Genomic DNA, 20,142 nt, shown 5'->3' with positions numbered 1-20,142 from the left:
TCGAGAAGGGGATAAAGGGATTCCAGGGACAACATTCAAAATTTTTCTTTGTCCAAAAATTGGTTGAGAGCCCTGAGATTCAGAATGGGCCGCAGATCGCCCGTCTTCTTTGGAACAAGGAAGTAACGGGAGTAAAACCCCCTGTTCTGCTGTTCCAAAGGAACTGTCTCAATGGCATGGAGATGAAGCAGAGCTTGAGCTTCCTGAAGAAGAAGGGCGGTCTGGGATGGATTGGAAGGATACTCTCTTGGAGGAAGCTCTGGTGGAACCTGAGTGAAATGAAGAAAGTATCCTTCTGTGATGATGGTGAGCACCCCAGAGGTCAGATGTAATTGTCGTCCATCGGTGGTAAAAATGATGGAGACGACCTCCTATAGGGGGGAAAAAAATTCAGAGTCAGAACGGTGGAGATTATGCTCTGTTTTAAACAGTGAAAAAAAGCTGAGTAGTCTTAGGTGCAGCAGAAGGTTGAGATTTTTGTTGCTTCTGAGGCTGCTGTTTCTTGTAAGGAGCCGTCCTCGGAGCAAAACGCCTCTGATAGATAGGAGGAGGGCGTATAGGTTTGGAAGGAGCTGGCTTTGGCTTAGGTCTTACAATAGAAGCAAAGGATTTTTCATGTTCAGACAATTTCTTGGTGGCTGCCTCGATAGATTCATCAAAGAGGTCATTGCCTGCACAAGGAATGTTAGCCAAGCGGTCCTGGAGATTAGGATCCATGTCAATAGTACGAAGCCAGGCAAGACGACACATGGCTACAGAACAAGCAGTCGCCCTGGCAGACAACTCAAAGGCATCATAAGATGCTTGAAGGAGATGTAATCTGAATTGTGATAGAGAAGCGATGACTTCTTGAAATTCAAAATGTTTTTGAGTATCCAAATAACTCAAAAATTTAGACAAAAGAGTAATGAGGAACTCAAAATAGATAACAAAATGAAATTATAATTAAGGACTTTAGAGGACATCATGGCATTTTGATAGATGCGATGTCTAAATTTGTCTATAGTTTTCCCTTCCCTTCCAGGAGGAACGGTGGCATAAACCTTGGAAGGATGGGATCTCTTTAAAGATGACTCCACAACCAGGGATTGGTGAAATAACTGTGAGTTATCAAATCCTTTGTGATGAAGAATTTATACCTAGAGTCCAATTTGCCTGGAATGGTATAAGCTGGAATGGTATAAGGAGCTGGAATGGTATAAGGAAGCTGGAATGGTATAAGGAGTCTCCAGGCACCTGCCAAAAGTCTGAGACAAAAGCTTATGAAGAGGAAGCTTAAGTGACTCTGCCAGAGGTTGAGGAAGATGCATAACTTCTAGATACTCCTTAGAATATTTGGAACCAGCATCTAATTGGAGATCCAAGTCAACAGCCATCTGACGAAGAAAAGATGAAAAAGATAGCTGATCCGCCAGTACTTTGCCTCGAGAAGGACTCGGGGTCATTGAGGCAGCCTGCATCGAAGATGAGGCTTCAGCCGGAAAGAAGGCATCAAAAGAGTATGGCGACTTGGATGAAGCAATTGAAACTGCTGCATCCTCGAGGTTTGGAAGGGGAGACCTTGATCGAGGAGTCAGCGGTCTAGAAGAAGTAGAAGTAGAGTGAGGCTTAGTTGAAGAAGGACGTTCTTTAGAAGAAGAACTATACCTGGAAGTATGCCTCGATGAAGGCCTTGATCGTCAATGAGAACGATGCTTGGAAGCATATCTCGAAGATCGAGGAGACTTCGCCTCGGAGACTGAAGCAGCCAATGCTACCAAAGAATGGATAGGACTGGAGGCTGTGGATCGAAGCTCTGGAGGCTTGGTGGAGGAACCTCGATGCACTCCCAAAGACTCTGCTCCTTGGATAGAGTGTGAGGATACCTGCCGAGGCACTTGCAAAGATTCTGCTCCTTGTTTAACATGCTTAGATGCCAGACCAGACACTCACAGACTCTGCTCCCTGCAAAGAGTGTGCAAGCTCAGACTGAGGCAAAGGAAGAGGCTCGACCTTGCAGGAGTCTGCAGAATGCCCAGGCTGGATAAGAGGAAGAAGCTTCGGTCCCATGTTAGTAAGAAACTGAATGAATTGCTTCTCCAACATGGTCTGGAAAGAAGCCGGCAAGGATGGATCCGCATCTGAAACCGGACCACCTGCTTTGACTGGAGGTTCCACATAGGCAGTGGAAATGTGCTTCGACTTGGAAGTCTTAGGCGCCTTAAGCACCACCGCTGGAACCTTCTGCTGAGTTATCTGACCTGAGGACACAGGGGAAGATACAGTAGGAGTCGTCGAGGAAAGAGCTGTTGCAAACGAAGAAAGTCTGATGAGGCTCGAGGTCGAAGCAGTAGAAGCAGGATGAGTCTCGGTCAAAGGTAAGGTCAAGGCCGCCTTCGAATTCAAAGGATCGGAGGAGGAATCCATTCCGAAGAGCTTCTGGACTAAAATTCGAAGACGTTTAAGGGCTCGAGGTTGAAGAGTAGCACAGCGCTCGCACGACTTCGGTTGATGGTCCGGCCCAAGACACTTGAGGCACCAACGGTGTGGGTCCATGAGGGAAATCGCATGCTGGCACTGGCTATACTTCTTAAAGCCCATTGCTGGCTGGGCCATAGTAGGAAAAATAGCCGCCGCAAAATCGAAGCCCCTGGGCTGCAGCCGAGCGGCCTGCCCCGGCAGCCGAACAGGAGAAATAATTTTTTTTTATTTTTTTAAAGAAATAAAGGAAAAAAACAGGGATTCGTGAAGAAAAACACACAAACCGCGGTGTAGAGAAGGCACGTAGTGAAAAAGTTAAACGCAGAGAGTCAAAGACGGACTTCTCGGCTCTGCGGAAAACTGAGAACTGAGGATACGCGCCTTATGCTGGTAAGACACTCGCGCATGCGCGGTGAGGTTGACTCGAAACTTCTAGTTTCTTCAAGCAACTCTGCTTGCGAGGCTTTTGCATCCAGGCTCCATCGGTGACGTCACCCATATGTGAGAATAGGCTGCCTGCTTGTCCTGGGATAATGCCATGTTCTCTGCTGGACTGCTGTACCTCCTCTTTCATATGATCCTTGCCAGTACTGCCCATTCTTTGCAGTGGCCTTCTCTTCAGAAAGCTTTCATTCAATTAACTGCAATGATTGAGCATTGCAGTGATTTTTCCTTCGACATGCTCTGAACTGTTCATTGGAAGAGATGCTCCAATTTGTTATCTTCAGAAATAGGGCGTCTTCTCTCGTAATACTTTGAACAGCAACTACTGAACACTCTGTCCTCCAGATTCCATAAATGGTGTCCAAAGTTTCATGAGCAGATTTGGGTGGTGCACAATTTAATTGCATAATGAGTCAATTACCACCAGTAATTGGGTGCTAACAATCAGTGTTAATTGGCAACGATTTGGATTTCCACATGCATCTTGCTAAGCGCTATTCTATAAAGGTGTACATGCAAATCTTTTAACGTGAAACTGAAAAGGGGGCATTGCCGTGTGTTGGGGAGGCCTGGGTGGATCAGGAGCATTCACTAAAGATACATGCAGAATTTTAGAATTTGGAGAATTCACATGAGGATTTACACCAGGTATCAGTAGGTATTAATCCTAGCACCAATTTGATCATGGATCCTGGCACTACACGCTGTTGTATAAACAGTACCTAACTCGGAACACCATTTACAGAATAGTACTTGGGGCAAATTTTATGTCGGCGCCCATATTTTGGCACCTTTTGCTGAATCTAGTCCTGTACGTTAGTGACTGTACTTCCTTGGAATGTCAACTGAATTTAAATTAATTAGTTTTCATAAGCAGGCTTTGCACTGATTCTTCGTTGATGAAGAGACTATGATATGCTTAATAAGATTAAATGCAAATTGAATTTTAAATACTATTTCATGTTGACATTATGGAATCAATTTTCAGTTGGTGTGATCACTGTATTAATATAAGTGCCAACGCAGGCATTTGTTTATAACATTAGCATTCGCATTCCCGTCACCTGCAACTGAAAGCTAATCACCATCAATCAATAATCACACAACTCAGTTTTATTGGAATAAATATTTGGCCACAGCTTTATTATGTGTCTGAATATTATCTCTACTTACAATACATTCTGTGTCCAAAAACCAACAAACTCCCAATGCATATTTCACACACCCCCAGGGAGCTATTCGGTGTCGAAACTAGCTCCCGTTAAGTCTTTAAATTTATAACATTTCCCCAAACATGACCCATGGTGACGCAAGGCCATGCTTCCCCTCCCCCCAAACATGATCCACGGTGACGCATGGCCATGCTTCCCCTCGCAGCGGTATCACCTAAGAGTGTTATATTTATTTATTTATTTATTAACTGCTCATCTCCCAGATACAACTGGACCAAACCCCATTTTCCGCCACAAGCGGTAACAGCCTCGAGCTTGTTACCGCTCCCCCACCCCATAAGCTGCGGCCAACAGCTTTAAAACAAGTCTCCAACAAATCCTAAAGAGTACCCCAATAAAATTGGCCAAACCTATGCCGGAAAGGTAGACAGCACCAGTACAATAATGTCCAGGGAAAACAGCTGCAACAAATTCATGAGATACCACTCTAAACCCCCAAAAGCTATCCGTAACTGCAAAAGCTCAGTATTAAACCCATTTATGCAACCACTCAATAGCAACCATGTCCCAATCCTCCTTATACACTCCATAGAGGACCAAACAAAAGGGGTGGGGGCATTAGGGAAAACAGACAACAGATCCCGCCTCAGGGGCAGTATGAAATCCTCTGCTGAACAAATGTCACAACCCACCAAAAGAATCAGAAGTAAAGCAGAATAGGAGATTAGGAAATTGTCTTTGCTGGAAAAGGATTAGCAAGAGTCACTCCCAACAAATGTTTCATGCACCTAACCATAAAATCTATAGTCCATACCCCACTGGAATCAGAAACAGCTAAGACAATCTTCCCCAGCCCACTAGAATGGTACACATGATACTGCACATTCCCATTATGCCACACACATGTACAAAAGAATCCAAATTCCTGATCCTTCCAAAGCAGGTGACCAGGGAATAGGCAATTGCATTTAACCTGCAGTCAACCTAACATCTCCAGACAGCTACTCCGTGAACACCATAGCAGTTCGAGAAGGTGCCAGCTCACCCACTCGATAAGCAGCCAAGTGCCGCAAACAAGCTAACTGCCAGATCACCACTACAAATCATGAAGTACACACATCGGGCAATACTGCAAACAAATGTCAAACCCTCATACAAAAACAACAACAACAACAAAAAAGCCAACAAGTAAACCCTGCATATGGACACTGGATCACACGTACTCACAGTACCAATTTCATAACTTCCATAAAATCCCCACACCAGCAAATGTCCAGTGAACCATCTCCCAAAATCATCTTACAAACCAACTGTAGAGTACTAATAGAACATGGGGCTGCTCCATATGAGAAAGGAGCAATGCACCTCTGGCACCCAAAATTGCAGAAAATGAGTCAAACAAAGCAGTTTGGCTCCCAGCACCTATCCAGCGCCTTGCAGTTCCTCGTAACCCAGTCTGAGGACACAAGCAAAGCCACCTAGAAAAAATATAAGGGCAGATAAAGACCAAAATGTGTAGCTAGTATACCCCTCCACAGCAACAATTAACTCCTTCTCTCTCCCAGAGAGTCCATGTGCCTATCCAATGCCTTCCCCAATTCAGAAACTATTTCATGCATCTACTACTCCTACACCTACCGGAATTCCAAAACTATTTCCTGCATCTATCTCACTTTCTGTAACAATGTAGTGCCATACAGTACTGCAGAGCCCAGCACTGCTGCACTGCATCTCCTGCCCTCTTACTCTGGATTTGCTATCTAATAAAAGGGGAGTCATCTCATATATGTTAGGCCACATAGGTATTTAAACATCACTATTATCTCCCTTCTCATGCCCTTCCTCAAAGTATACAGATGGAAATCATGAACTCAGTTCCCATAGGACATTGACCATCAACCCTTGTAGTAGCCTTCCTTTGAACTGAACTTAAATATATACAAAATTCACAAGGAGATCTCACCAGAATTTTTAGAGAGGGGCAGCAAACTTCCATTGTCCTGCTGGCCATACTAATCCCCATGCACGCAAACATCTGCCTAGGTTTTGCTAGCACTGTTACAACCTGGTTGCCTCCTGAAGCTCATCACATACAATCACACCAAACCCCCACTCCTCATTCGTACACCAGGGTCTTCATCCCTTAATCGCACCATGCCCTTGTGGTTTGGCAACTCAAATGCATGACCTGGCATTTCTGAGCATGAAATCTGAGCTGCACAATATGAAGCCATTCTACAAACTTAAGCCCATCCTTGTTAGGCACACCATCAGGACTGTCTGTTCCATTACTGCTTTGGCCTCCTCCACAAAGAGGCAAATCTTACAACCCTACAACAATCCCACTTACAAAATTGTGAAAAGAACAAGCCCAATAACAAACCTTCAAACACACCACCGATAAGATCCCCCCTTGGCATAACCATCTCCTGGGACCACAACCCACTGACACCTTACTGACCAACTAGTTCCTGCTCCAGACCACCAGTGAAGCCCCCCCATACTGAGAACACTGAGTACGATATGCCTATGAAAATAGTAAAATTACTAAAATCAAAATACTCCATATTCACCCCACTCCCCTAATGTAATGCCAAGATCACCCAAAGAAAGTAAGCAGATTTGTCGATCCAAACCCATCTCTAGTGAATCCCCAAGCTCTGTTGGAAAATTGTTTCTATTGAGTTACTTACCAAAAAGTCAAACTTACCGGCCTGTATATCCCTAGTGCTGCCTTCTCTCCATTTGTTGTGGAGAGAAACCACATCCTCCCTGCTCTATTCCTGCATTACTCTTTCTGCATTCCTGCACTCCTGACTCTAAAGAAGCAGTCAGCAGAGTCACCAGAACTACCCCCAAATTCCTGCAGTACCCTTAGATGTACCAGCCATTCCCCTCGCGGTATCCACCTGGTAGTTCTAACGAACCCTCACAAACCCAAGCCACTGAAAATCAATCAGGGTTTATCACACCTCCTGCCCCAGTCACATGAGGTGTTTGTATACCCTCCCCCCCAAACACTTCAGCTGTGAAACCAGAACAGAAAATATAAGTGAAGAAGTCAGCTATCTCTTTATCAGCTGCTACTTATTGCCCCCTTGTACCCTCGGGTTCCTCAATGCCACTTTTGCATGTCTTCCTATCCCTAATAAATCTAAAAATGTCTTGTCATCCATCATTACCGTTGCAGCTATTTATTCTTCCATCTCCATCTTCGCTTTCCAGACTACTCGACCAACCCCCCCTTAACTCTATCCAATAATGCCTCTGATGATGTTCATAAGAACAGAAGAACATAAGAATTGTGATACTGGAACAGACCAAAAGTCCATCAAGAACATTATCCTGTTTCCAACAGTGACTAACCCAGGACCCAAAAACCTAGTGAGATCCTATAATCCAAATTCCATACCCTAGTAATAAAACAGAAATTATGCTGCCTATCATAGGAATAAGCAGAGGATTTCCCCAAGCCATCTCAATAAGGCCCTATGTACTTCTCTTTTAGGAAAGTATCTAAACCTTTTTTAAACCCCGCTAAGCTAACTGATTTCACCTCACTCTCCAGCAATGAATACCATAGATTAATTACATGTTGTGTGAAGACATATTTCTCTGGTTTGTTGTAAATCTAGTACTTAATAGAATCATTGCACACACCCTAGTCCTAGTATTTTTGTAAAGAGTGAACAAGCGATTCACATCAACCCTTTTCACTGCACTCCACTCCACTCAGTATTTCCTATACATGATATACACAATGGGTTGTTATCCTTACAATAACTTTGTGCAGGTTTGCTCACCAGTTACCTAGATGATTCCCCACTAACACCATAAAAACTTTTCCCTTTAATTTCTCCAGCACAAATAAACCAAACCCTCAACTTTACTACAATGACCCCCTCCCTTTCACAGACACCAAGAATTTTATTTCCCCCTAACATACACACCCAGAAAAATACCACAAGTACATAATATGAATGTACCTGAAACACCAAGAACAGGTCCTCTCCAGCTAAGCTAACAAATCAGGACAGCTTGACACCGTGCTGAATCGCCACAGAAAGAACGCCAGTCACAGGAAGACCCAAGAGACCCAGAAAGGCCACAGCACAAAAGGAAAATTAGGAAGATGGCCCCTATTGACACTCCAAACAAAATTTTAAATCACAATGCTGCTAAAATGGTGATGCCGCACAGTCATGTAGCCGCTGAGCACACAACTATTGCAAAGGCAGCTGCCAGTGCTCCTCAGCTCCCAGACACGGGAACACCAAATCTGCGAAGGCCGCAAATTCACAACTCTGCCTAGCTGTAAAAACAAACACCCGAATGCAGCATCGGCACCTCCTAACTCCCTCCTTACCTCTAACACCAGAATTCAGCGTCAAAGCTTCAACCTTTCCAGAAATGCCCAACTGTGTGGCACACAGACCAGCCAGTCACTACCCTCGTGAACTAAAGACCAACCGCCTGCCATCTCCCCCAAACTAGCCTACTAAGAAACAACCTGGCAAAATTACACCTCAACAGAAAGACCTCTCTGTGTCACACAAAAATAACCCCAACAGGTAAGTCCCTCTCTCACACATCGTACATTAGCGAGCAAACACCTTTCGCATCCCATCTCCCTCACAGCCAACCCACGGCCATGCAGACAACTCACCAAATGGCAGCCCAACGCTAACTGCTGCTCCACCCAGGGGACTGTTGTGCTGCCAGGCTGTTAAACCTCCAGAGAAGAGCCCAAACTGCCCGTCTCCATTGCAGCCTCTGCTTCCTCAGGCAACAAATCCAGCACCTGACAGACAAAATAGCCTGCCCTGACTAAAACACAGACACAGAGAAGGTTAGCAAGGCCAAAAATTCCCTTACTCAAAATAAACCAAACTTCCTAACATTAAAATCACAATAAAGAAGAATATTTTTAGTAAGAATTAATATACTCTGAAGAGAATAATCTTTTCCTGAAGAGACTACTCTACTGCTCCCCTTTCCTCACAGAATTCACTCCAGCCTGCCACAACATCCAAACAATCACGTGACTGCTCCACCCCATCACCTTAGAAACCTCCCTAATCATTTTTCTTTCTTACAAGCTCTATTAACCCTTTCTTACCTCCTCTTATAAACTTGTCAATCCTTATTCTACAGACCCTTGGCAACACCTCATATATTCCCCTCACCCTCTGCCCCCCCTCCCATTTTACCCATACCATCATTCAATAAATATTACCAGCCAGTGACATCAGCTCAGCTAATGTTATATCACACCAGATGAATCTGGTGTTCTTCTTTACTGAGCATTATATACTGCCATTCAATAAATTACCATAGTGTTTTACATACATATCAAAATAAATAGAAAACAAAAAGCATTAAAAAGAAAATAGGAAGGAAGATTAAGGAAAACAGAAGCAGACTGGCTTTTCCCCTACCCCAACCATCACTAACCCTTATTCTTCCTCATGGTGTATGGCTAATACAAAACTCCATTTGAATATCAGGTGGTATGGTGGTGAATGGACAAAAAAGTTCAGTTAGCTTTTGGATTTGCCAAATTCGTCCTGATTTTTCCTGTGTTTTATCTTGTTTTGTTCACACATTTGTTTTCAATGCACTTTTTGTGTGGCATATGACACACATGCTTATGTGTCTATGCGTATGCAAATTATTTGTGCACATAACCATTATTTTGGCACCTAACAGAACAAAATGCATGCTGATGAATGCACATCCTTATTGGGCATTGTGTGTAACTGGCATGCTCATCCCTTTAAAAAAATATTTTTCTTTATTTCATTTTATATTGAGAATATTATTTCATTTTTAAAGTGTATTTCTTGTGTTTAATAATGTACTTTGGTGGGCAGTGTCTCAGTGACTGGGGTTTATTGCTGGGGCAGGCTGGAGAACTGGTCAGTGATGAGAGAGTTTCTGATGCCTGTGGTGACTGCTGGCATGAAGTAACAGTGGAGTCAACTTGGGAAGTGATGGAATGAATGCTGACAGCAGGGATCTCACTGTGGAGGAGGAGGAGGTCATTAATATTGACTGAAGTAGCAGCCAGTCTGGTCTTGACCACGTGTAAACCGAGTCGAGCTCCATCAAGAGATGACCAAGTATATAAACTGAAGATTAGATTAGATTAGATTAGATGGTCTAACAGCGGCCATGTATGCACACAGATCATAAGTAAAATCAGGTCATACCACTGTGTTCAGGGAGATACTCAGGGCTCCTTTTACGAAGCCGCATTAGCGGCTTTATTGCACGCACATTTTTAGCGCGCGCTAACCCCTGCACTAGCTGAAAAACTACCGCCTGCTCAAGAGGAGGTAGTAGCGGCTAGCGCGGCTGGCAAATTAGCGTGCGCTATTACGCGCGTTAAACCGCTAACGCAGCTTCGTAAAACGAGCCCTCAGATCTGACTTGTTCAGTGGTGGTGCAGAAACAATATGGTGACAGAGGAGAACAAATTTCAGAAGCAGTAGGACAAATTATTATTATTATTATTATTTTTTTTTTGCAGTTTCTTTCAATACGAGTGGACTGGGGAATTCAAGTTTAGAGCAGAGGCCGTTGTGCAAGACTTAAGAGAGAGAGAGAAACTATTGCTGAAGAAAATTAACACTGGGAAGCCAGAGGGAACTGAGCAAAGCCAAAGCAGAGAGCTGTCCTAAGTCCTGAAACAGTCATTTCCCCGAAAGATAAAAAAAGATTTTTAAAAAATTGTGTGTGAATAAACGTACAATGACTGGCAGTTCAAGATCTCACTATAGTAAGCAGGAGCCCCACGGTGGTAAAATCGGCCCAAATTACTTTGGAGTCGTCTTAGCAATTCTTCATCGGTCTCCGGCATGAAATCTTCTATGCTCATTACTTTTTAAAAAATGTATACAAACACTTTTGAAAAGTTATACAAAACCACTTTTCTTGCTAAAAAGCTCCACCAGACCCACTGCTGACACGGCCAGTGTTTTGGTTCCTGCATCAGCGTAGTGGTCTGATTTAGATCACATAAAAGCATCCTTAAACTTCACATCCTTCAAAAAGATGGTGCTGGCAAAATAGATGCTATAAAGGCAAAACTAAAACCACCTGACCAATGATGTCAGGGGTAAAAATTAGGCAATCAGAAAAAGCAGAACTGGAGCATTATAGAGATTTACACTCAATCTCCAAACTAAGGGCTCCTTTTACAAAGGTGCACTAGCGTTTTTAACTCACGCACTGGATTAGCGTGCGCTAGCCAAAAATCTACTGCATGCTCAAAAGGAGGCGGTAGCAGTTAGCTAACGTGGCAATTTAGCGTGCGCTATTCTGCACGTTAAGGCCCTAGTACGCCTTTGTAAAAGGAGCCCTAAGTCCATTAGGATGACCTGTGCTTAATTCAAATGCCCATCTTTGTTCATTATAATTAAGCCACTACTTTGATTTTTAGTTTCTGCATTTTATATAGATTTTGGACTCTTACAAGATTGAACTTCCAATTACATACAGAGTCATATTCATAAGGTACACAGGATTTCTGCTTGTTTTGTTTCAATTGCTCATACCATATTCATCATCCAGAATATTTAGATCTGTACAGCAAAATCTCTTTGTGGTCCCCTCATTTAGAACCAATTCATGATTCTCTTTTCAGTGTGGTATGGTAGGTCTTTCATTTTGGAACCAACTTCAGAATTTTTTATGCGTAGGCATGTCATATCAAGCATATAGAAAAAGTCTTAACATACTTCTTTACAGATGCTTTTCATGTGACCTGAGGTTAAATAATAATAATAATAATAATTTATTTCTTATATACTGCCAAAGCCGTAGTAGTTCGAGGCGGTTTACAATAAAGAAGGGCTGGACAAACAGCGAAAATAGGTACAATCAGTGGAAAAAGATACAATTAAGAGGGCTGGACAAGCAGCGTATTTTTTGAACAGGATACAGGTACAATATAATATAAGAAGGACTATCATTGAATGAGAGATCCTACAATTAAAGGGAAGCAGGATACAGGTACAAAATAATAATGGGGGTCATATGTAAGGGTGGGCAGGGAACAGGGGGGAGGTAGAGAGGTCATGGGAACATGGATGGGTAGGGGAATTAGGTTATAAATCAGTTAAATAGGTTAGTTTTTAATAATTTCCTGAAGTTGAGGTAGGATGAGGAGTGCAAGATAATATTGCCCAGCCAATCGTTTAGTTAACCTGCATGGAAGGCAAGTGTTCTATTCAGGAATCTTTTGTAACGGCAGCCCTTTAAAGTTGGATGGCTGAACAGATGGATTTTGCATGTGGGTCTGGCAGGGCAGTCTAAGTTATGATGCGGGACCAAGTATAAGGGGGCCGAGCTGAAGATGGACTTGAAACAGAAGCAGGCACACTTGAACTGTACTCTTGCTTCCAGGAGTAGCCAGTGGAGTTTTTGGTAGTAGGGGGTTATGTGTTCCCATTTTATAGCCCATATATCAGACATATTGCCGAATTTTGGATGATTCGGAGTCTTTGAATGATTTTTTTTAAAGACCCCAGATAGATGATATTACAGTAGTCGAGTAAGCTTAGAATGGAGGATAGCACCAGTAAGCAGAATGAGGTGGCATCGAAGTATTTTCGGATAATAATACCTTCTATAGAATGGCTTATGCAGATGAAGCAGCTTGCACAGGGCCTGACCTGGGACATGTAGCAGTCCAGGCAGACGCAGTCATTGTGGGACTTTGCCACAACTCCCTGCGTCTGCCGGGTCCACCCCCTCCGATGTAACTTACTTCTTCTGGAGCAGAGTCAGCAGATGAGTCATCGCGGGACCTTCCAGCCAGTGGCGTACCTAGGGGGGGGGGGGGGGGGGGGGGGCGGGCCGCCCCGGGTACCAGCCCTAAGGGGGTGTTCCCGGCCTTGCCGTTCAGTCCCCCGCCACCCCCGAAGGACCGCTCGCCCCACTGACCTTCCTGCACCACCTGTGAAGCAGCCCGCAGCAGGATCGCGAAGTCAGCGTCAGCATCCCTGCGCTGCTTCCTGCGCCGCGATCCCGCCCCTCCTCTGACGTCAGAGGAGGGGCGGGACCGTGGCGCAGGAAGCAGCGCAGGGATCGCTGACGCTGACTTCGCGATCCTGCTGCGGCTGTTCATAGGTGGTGCGGGGAGGCCAGGGGGGCGAGCGGTCCTTCGGGGTGGGTCGGGCGGGCAGGCAAGCAGGCTTTCAAGGGGGAGGGGGTGACAGGCAGGCAGGCAGGCCTTCAAGGGGGGACAGGCCTTCGGGGGGGGGGTGCAGACCTTCAAGGGGGGCAGGCAGGCCTTCAAGGGGGGCAGGCAGGCCTTCAGGGGGGTGCAGGCCTTCGGGGGGGGTGTAGGCCTTTGGGGGGGTGCAGACCTTCAAGGGGGGAACAGGCCTTCAAGGGGGGAAAGGCAGGCAGGCCTTCAAGGGGGGGACAGGCCTACAAGGGGGGGGGGACAGGCCTACAAGGGGGGGGGGGACAGGCCTACAAGGGGGGGACAGGCCTACAAGGGGGGGGGGACAGGCCTTCAAGGGGGGGTGCAGGCCTTCAAGGGGGGTGCAGGCCTTCAAGGGGGAGACAGGCCTTCAAGGGGGGGAAAGGCAGGCAGGCAGGCCTTAAAGGGGGGACAGGCCTACAAGGGGGGACAGGCCTACAAGGGGGTGGGACAGGCCTTCAAGGGGGGGACAGGCCTTCGGGGGGGGTGCAGACCTTCAAGGGAGTGCAGGCCTTCGGGGGGGGGTGCAGTCCTTCAAGGGGGTGCAGGCCTTCAAGGGGGGGAAAGGCAGGCAGGCAGGCCTTCAAGGGGGGGACAGGCCTTTGGGGGGGGTGCAGACCTTCAAGGGAGTGCAGGCCTTCGAGGGGGGTGGTGCAGGCCTTCAAGGGGGTGCAGGCCTTCAAGGGGGGACAGGCCTTCAAGGGGGGAAAGGCAGGCAGGCAGGCCTTCAAGGGGGGACAGGCCTACAAGGGGTTGGGAGAAGCTACAAGGGGGTGGGACAGGCCTTCAAGTGGGGGACAGGCCTTCGGGGGGGTGCAGGCCTTCGGGGGGTGCAGACCTTCAAGGGGGGGACAGGCCTACAAGGGGAAGGGACAGGCCTTCAAGGGGGGTGCAGGCCTTCAAGGTGGGACAGGCAGACCTTTAAGGGGGGACAGGCCTTTGGGGGGGCCATGATTTAGAAGTACACGGAGGGAAGGGGGTGTTCAAAGAGACATGCATATGCCAAACTTTGGGGGGGGGAAGAAATAATGGGTCTGAAAATAGAGGAGAGGGAGAGAGATGATGGACCATGGGATTTAGGGAGGGAAGGAACAGAAAGGGAGAGAAATTGGACACAAGGGATGGTGTGGAGGAGGGATAGAGATACTGGATAGGAGGGTAATTAGGAAAAGAAACGGAGAGATGGTGGACTCTGGGATGGTGGGGAAGGAGGGAGAGATGCCGGATGAAAGGGTATTTAAGAAAAGGTGGATCTGTGGAGGGAGATGAAAAAAAGGAAAGATACCAGACTTCCTGGGAAGGGAAGGGAAATGGAAAGGGAGATGGATGGTTAGCATGCAGAAAGAAGGAGACCCTGGCAAGCAAGTTATCAGAAGAAAACCAGAGCCTTGGACCAACAAGATTTGAAATATAACCAGACAACAAAAGGTAGAAAAATTAATTTTATTTTCTGTTTTGTGATTATAACATGTCAGATTTGAAATGTGTATCCTGCCAGAGCTGGTGTTGGACTGCAAACGTGAGCTAGGATTTAACAGAAAGAGGAAAAGTCCTTTTTGTTTCTTTATTTTATTTACACCACAGCGCCAGTGTGGTTAGGAGAAGCCAAAGGGGGTGAAAAAGCTATAAAACCCACCAGGAGTTTTGAAAAAAATCACCCAACTGGGCAGGAAAATCGAATTGAAAAACCAATTCAATAGGGCTGAATCGAATCAAAATTTTTTTTTCCTGTATCTGGCAGCATTAGTTTGCGCTACTGTCTTAGACTTTAGGACCTGGGATTGGGGAGAGATGGCATCCTCAGTACTTTATAATGCAAGTGAAACGAGGATTTGGTCAGACTTTTGAAGGGTCTGCAGAAAAAAAATATTGTATATGCCGGGGACATGAGACAGCAGGAAATGGGAACTTTTCTTCCTTCTATTTTTGTGAATGGAAAGGCTGAGGATGTCAGAGAGGTCAGTTAAAATATGTGCTTTATAAGAAAATATAATAATGTGTTTTATAAAGTTTATAGCATAGCTGGCCTACCCAGTGAGGTGTTCCTAGTGGTGATGGTGGCAGCGTGTCAATGTGTTGAGAGGAAGAGGTGGTCTGGGAAATTCTGCTGAGCAAACTCCGGGCCAATTTCCACCCCCCAGTTAGTCCATTCCACTCAACTGATTCACACACTGAGTGGGTCTTTGGGTGTTGTTTTGGGATCTCTTCCAGTGGTTTATCTCCTTCTGGTCCAAGGAAGGAAACTTTGTTATCCTTAGCATTGACCTACAGAATATGTTTGTAACAGCGCTGCTTGTGTGGCATTAGGCTATGTAGTGATCGAAAGAAAAAAACAGACCTTTGCACATTTTTGCACTATATGGTGGGTGTATGAGGAGATTCACATTTCCTGCACAGCTAAGTCCATGTGAAGTTACCTTGTGCTGTATTTGACATCTAGCAAGGTCTCTGTTTGAAAGGAAAGATCTAAACTTAAAAATGAAGTGGCCAGAAGTTATGGTAAAAGCAGATAGTGTAGCTGGTTTTAAGAAAGATTTGGACAAATTCCTGGAGGAAAAGTCCATAATCTGTTATTAAGACATGGGGGAAGTGTCTGCTTGCCCTGGATCGGTAGCATGGAATGTTGCTACTCTTTGGGTTTTGACCAGGTATTAGTGTCCTGGATTGGCTACCATGAGAATGGGCTACTGGGCATGATGGACCATTGGTCTGACCCAGTTAGGCTATTCTTATGTTATGTTCTCATCTGTAGGGGCCTTTGTTTTCACTTCTTATTTTAATGTATTTTTTTTCTGGGAACTTATCAGTGTTTTTTATAATGGGAACAAAAATGGAAGAGAATTAATGTGTGTGGAATGGGGGGGGGGGTAACTAATTTCTTCAGCTAAATAATTCAATCCACTTCAAACAGACATAGGACTACTCACGAACCATTCACACACCCTCCAACCAAAAACGTCAAAAGAAAAAAACTGTTCGACAACCTCCTAGCCATTCGAGCTGCAACACTCGACCCCCAACTCTACAACCAATTGATATCAACCACAGACTGCAAAACCTTCAAAAATAAATAAAAACCCTTCTATTCAAAAAACACATAAAACCGAACTAACACAATCAGAACTGTCCCAAGCATCACCTGCAACTACTCCATATGTACTTCTAATGTCATGACAATTTAGACATAATTTATGTTATGTTATGTTTGGAATAATGGTTACATATATGAGGTTCAATAAAAGAAAATTTTCACTGCCTGTTTCTATTCTGACCATTTATTCCATTTCATGGTTATTGCAAAAAAAAAAAAAAAAAAAAATTTTTACATGGGGGGGGGGGGGGTGTCAAAAAATGATGGGCCCCGGGTGCCACATACCCTAGGTACGCCACTGCTTCCAGCATGTGGCTGCTGAGTCTGCTCCGGAGCAAATACATCGGAGTGGGGTGGACGTGGGATCTTGCTGCATGAAGGGAGAGAAAGGAGCAGGATTGCTGGAATGGAAGAGTGGTGGAGGGAAAGAAAGGGGGCAGGGTGGTATGGAAGGGTGATGCTGATAGAAATGATGTACAGAGAAAGGGGAGAGACATAAGGGGGAAGGATATTGGAGGAAGAGAAAGGGGGCAGATGCTGATTGAAGAGGGGTGGATGGCGAGAGAAAGGGCAGACATTGGATGGTAGTGGGGAGCCTATGCTGGATGGAATTGCAGATGGGAGAGATAAGGGAGCAAATGCAGGAAGGAAATGGGAGGAGAGAAAGAGGGGAGCGGACGCTGGATGGAAGTGGACAGAGAGAGGAGAAGGTACTAGATGGAAGGATTGGAGAAAGAGGGTACATGATGGAAGGAGGAGATAAATAAAAGGCGGGCACATGATGGGGAGAAAAGGATTGAGTTAGGGAAACACTGGAGGCGTGAGGGAAAGAGGTGGCAAGCTTTAGGTAGACAGTAAAAAAGGACATTGATGAGAGCGTAGTAAGAACGTAATCTAGACAGATGCAGAAAATAAATTGAAAAGGAAAATGAGGGGAAAAAAGGGAATGGGATTGCAGAGGAGAGGTGTGGGAGAGGAGAGAGATGCCAGACCAATTGGGGTGAAAGGAGAGATGTAAGGGGTAGGCATACAGTTTCTGGAAGGGGCATAGAAGGAGAGAAGATGCCATATGGGGGAAGAAAGACGGCAGACAGTGGATGGAAGGAAGAGAGTTACAAGAAGATGAGGAAAGCAGAAACCACAGAAGACAAAGGTAGAAAAAACATTTCTATTTATTTATTGCTTTAGGAGACATGTATCACTGTTTCTGTGGTGCACTGTATGCAGAGTCCAGCTTCTTACTGGTTCAATTTAACCTTTGTTTATGTATTTCTATTTTATCCCCCCTTTTACAAAACTGTGGAGCGTTTTTTTAGCGCCAGCCGTGGTGATAGCAGCTCTGATGTTCAGAATTCTATGAGCGTCAGAGCTGTTACCACCATGGCTAAAATTCACACTACAGTTTTGTAAAAGGGGGAGGGGTTAGTTTGTGATGACATATTCCATACTAGGCGAAGGTGTTTTCTGTGTTCTGTGTGTTCGAAAGACATGGTTTTTTATTAGGGTTGACTGCAGGATTGATCTGTACTAGTCTGGCTTGTTTAGTTTTACAATGGGTATATTGATGTACTGCTCACTGTATGTAAGATGTTGCCTTTTCCTAGATACTCATGTGTGACATGTGGCTTGTTACTACAAATCATTTTTTTCATACAGATGGGGGGGGGGTTGTCAAAAAAATGATGGGCCCCGGGTGTCACATATGCTAGGTACGCCACTGATAGTGACTTATGGACTCTTGTTTTAGGAAATTATCCACAACTTTTGTAAACCCTGCTAAGCTAACTGTTTTTACCACATTCTCTGGCAAGGAATTCCAAAGTTTAATTACATGTTGAGTGAAGAAATGTTTTCCCCAGTTTGTTTTAAATTTACTACTTGGTAGCTTCATCGCATGCCCCCTAGTCCTAGCATTTTTGAAAAAAGTAAACATCTACACATTCCACTCCACTCAATATTTTATAAACCTTTATCATATCTCCCCTAAGCCATCTCTTTTCCAGGCTGAAGAGTCCTAGCCTCTTTATCCTTTCCTCATAGGAAAATTGCCCAACCCCTTTTATCATTTTTGTTGCCCTTCTCTCTACTTTTTCTAATTTCGATTTATCTTTTGAGATGTGGCAACCAGAATTGTACACGGTATTCAAGGTGCAGCCGCATCATGGAGCAATACAAGGGCAATTTTATGGTGGCTCAGTGGCAACCTCAGTCTTCCTTCCAAACCAGAAGCTCATAAGCCTGAAGGGTTACAGAGATAGCTCAGCCTACAAATAAATCTAGTTTTCTCTACACAAGTAAACAACAACAAGAACAAAAAAACAGCTATCATTAATTTACATAAGACTTTTTGTGAGAGCTTTTTATTAGGTTTAGATTTTGATAATCTGTTTTATTGAAATTTTACTAGCTTTGTACTAGTTTTAGTAAGTTAGATAATTGTGATGAGTCAATGTATAATGTTGTTGTGCTTATGTGTGTTTACATGTTTATGTATGCTTTCTTTGTAAACTGCTTAGGTCTTAGGTGGTGTAGAAATTTTTAAAATAAATAAATAAATTTGTATAGATATCTGTAAGATCCCAGTATCTCATTCCTATGCAAGACAGCCAGATACCTTAAAGTCAATATGTAACTTGACGAGGATATTCATAATCCTTCATCAGCCAGGACACAATACATAGGGCTCCTTTTACAAAGGTGTGTTAGGGCCTTAACGTGCGGAATAGTGCACGCTAAATTGCTGCGCTTGCTAGCCGCTACTACCTCCTTTTAAGCGGGCAGTAATTTTTCAGCTAGCGTACGCTAATCCGATGTGTGCACTAAAAACGCTAGCGCACCTTTGTAAAAGGAGCCCATAATTTAAAAGATATATAAATTATGGATTTTAGAATCAGAATATTAATCTCAAGTGGAAAACTGGTGGGAAAAGAAATCGAGTAAGGGAACAAAAAAATTAAACTGCAGAGGGTTTAGACTAAAGGGTTAGATGGCTTGTTGTACTTGTTTCAAAAACCAAATCCAAAAGAAGAATTAAAACAAATTTCTTTTCTTCCTTACAATAGGTTGGAGGATGATATTCAGATTAAAATCAAGATCACAAAACAAGCTGGGAGGGATCAACTTGTTTTGTTCTTAATTACTATTGTGTTGTAGCCTCTATTTTCTTGCTATGGTGCTGGCTGCTTTCTCAATAAAAATTATTAAAAAAAAAAAAAAAAATCAAGATCACAGGTATGTTAATATTCCAGGAAATAATAATCAATAAGTAAAGAACTGCTTTTTCTACATAGACTATTTCATATCTTTTCCCTTTCCCCTCACTTTTGCCGGGTTTTTTAAAACCACGGTAGAGCTTCATACTGCGGGCTAGAGAGGTAAATGCTCCGATGTTCATAGGAATTGAATGAGCATCAGAGCATTTACTTCACCGGCCCACAGTTTAGTAAAAGGAGTCCTTTGTTTCTGCTTCACTCCCATGAAACGACTTGTGTATTTGTACCTGGAGAAAATCGAAGGGCAGGGGGGTTCCACTTCTTTTCTTGTTGTTTTTATGCTTAAATATTTCTTGAGAAGGTGTACTATTGTATAGTCTGTAGTATGTCATGCTTTTTTTAAAATCTTTAATATATTCTAATAAAAAATTGAAAATAAAATACAAGTGGGTGGGTGTGATATAAAATGTTATCTGGTATTAAAGTAGAAAGAACAGACTTAATAAGAGAAGTTCTATTGTTTGTTTATTATAAGAACATAATAATTGC

The sequence above is a fragment of the Geotrypetes seraphini genome, chromosome 1, assembly GCF_902459505.1.
Source record: "Geotrypetes seraphini chromosome 1, aGeoSer1.1, whole genome shotgun sequence".
NCBI classification, from domain to species: Eukaryota; Metazoa; Chordata; class Amphibia; order Gymnophiona; family Dermophiidae; genus Geotrypetes; species Geotrypetes seraphini.
The sequence above is the reverse complement of the archived record's forward strand: the minus strand, read 5'-3'. Positions refer to the sequence as shown.